At 37.3% G+C, this 1,813-nt stretch overlaps 1 non-coding gene across 1 annotated transcript; it reads left to right on the forward strand.

Annotated features, from left to right (window-relative positions):
* Window positions 1–241: 241 nt before the first annotated feature.
* LOC133820776 (small nucleolar RNA R71) lies at window positions 242–348 on the forward strand. The gene has a single exon (XR_009887175.1). It is a non-coding gene; the product is annotated as a small nucleolar RNA R71 (small nucleolar RNA).
* The last annotated feature ends 1,465 nt before the right edge of the window (window positions 349–1,813 follow it).

Raw genomic sequence — 1,813 nt, forward strand, 5'->3', positions numbered from 1 at the left:
TGAGGCCATTTGAGCTGTTAAAGCCGTTAAGGCATCTACTTCAATAACTCCCGCCACCTTTCTACTTGTAGGAGCTCTAGTGTTGGACCATTGATAATTGTTGCTTGCAATTCTTTCCAAAATCTCAAATGATTCGTTGTAAGACTTGGAAAGAATGGCACCATTGGCTTAGGCGTCTAATACCATCCGAGAGGCTGCATTGAGACCATTGTAGAACGTCTCCATTTGTATACAATGTGGTATGCCATGGTGTGGACATTTTCTCAAAAGCTCTTTAAATCTTTCCCACGCATCACTAGTGGACTCGTCTTCAAGCTACTGGAAAGACATAATTTCGCTTCTGAACTTTGCATTTCTGGTGGGAGGGAAGTATTTTCTTAGAAATTTCTCAGCCAAGTCATTCCAATTTGTAACGGAATCGGGAGGAAGGGTGTTGAGCCATGATCTAGCTCGGTCCCTTAAAGAGAACGGGAATAACTTCAGCCTTAACGCCTCTTCACTTACTCCTTGAAGCTTAAAAGAATCGCTCACCTCCAAAAATGAATGAAGGTGGAGATGAGGATCTTCCGTTGGCATCCCACTAAACTGCCCCACGGTTTGGAGCATTTGAAACATAACCGGCTTGAGCTCAAACTGAGGTGCTTGTATTTTGGGCCTCACAATGCCTGGATTGAGCTCATTAAACATGGGGGCAGCGTATTCCCCTATTGCTCTGGCTCTATCATCCGCCAAAACAATAGGATTAATTACATTCTGGGCATCCCCTTCGTCATCAACATGTTCAGCCATAGTGCCTCGGCTTTTAGCCTTTTGAGCCTTTCTCCTTTTTCTGAAAGTACGTTCAATCTCGGGGTCAATAGGAGCAAGTTCAAAGTCGTCTTGTTTGTTCATGCACTAGATGAAACCTGAAAGTATACAGCCAGGACAAACATATTTAAAAACAAACAGAAATAAATTGCAAAATAGTTGATAATACAAAATTTTAATTTTCAATCCCCAGCAATGGCGCCAAAAACTTGTTGTGAAAATTACTCTACGCAATTAAAATGTGCAAGTGTACACAGTCGGCAAAAAGTAATATGGTGATAAGTAAGTATCGTCTCCACAGGGATTTCAAATTAAACAAATGCAAAATCAACTAAATAACAATTTAAAAATAAAAGGAAACAGAATTATGAAAATAAATGGAATATGAATATGAATTTAAATGGGTACAAGTAATTTCAATTAAAATAAAACTAAGATCTCAGAAGAATTTAATTCAGGAAAAATATATGTGAATAAGTAGATTTGGATGGCTATTTCCCCCTATGTTAATCTGCCCAGTTGTTATAGCAATCGTTCAGCAATTATGCACAGAGTTAACAGATTTCACAATACGCCAGTAAGCTTTTTCCAAAACCCACTGATATAATTCCACAACATAATTCAACACATTCCTATATTAAATCAGGTTGTAAAACACGCATTTAATCACCAAATCTCAGGTTATACAAGGTAGCAAAATATTCCTATTTCACTACTAAGAACTACCCAAACATGGCATTTCTCTTGCATCATTCAAGTTGATTCCACTAGATAGATTCTTTCCTAAATCAGATCTAGCTAGTTTAATTGTTAGTTATGGCCAGTAATCAACAATCATTAAACATTAATTTCACTTGAATGAACAAAGGCAAATTACTAAACTCATGCATTGCATTAATACTTCATCACATAGGATTCATAGCCACCCAAATCTCAAGGTGATTAGTTCATGTCTAAAATCAAGGTTACAAACCCAGGTAAAATTAATTAATCCATTGTAACACAG

The sequence above is a fragment of the Humulus lupulus genome, chromosome 2 (assembly GCF_963169125.1).
Source record: "Humulus lupulus chromosome 2, drHumLupu1.1, whole genome shotgun sequence".
Taxonomy (NCBI): domain Eukaryota; kingdom Viridiplantae; phylum Streptophyta; class Magnoliopsida; order Rosales; family Cannabaceae; genus Humulus; species Humulus lupulus.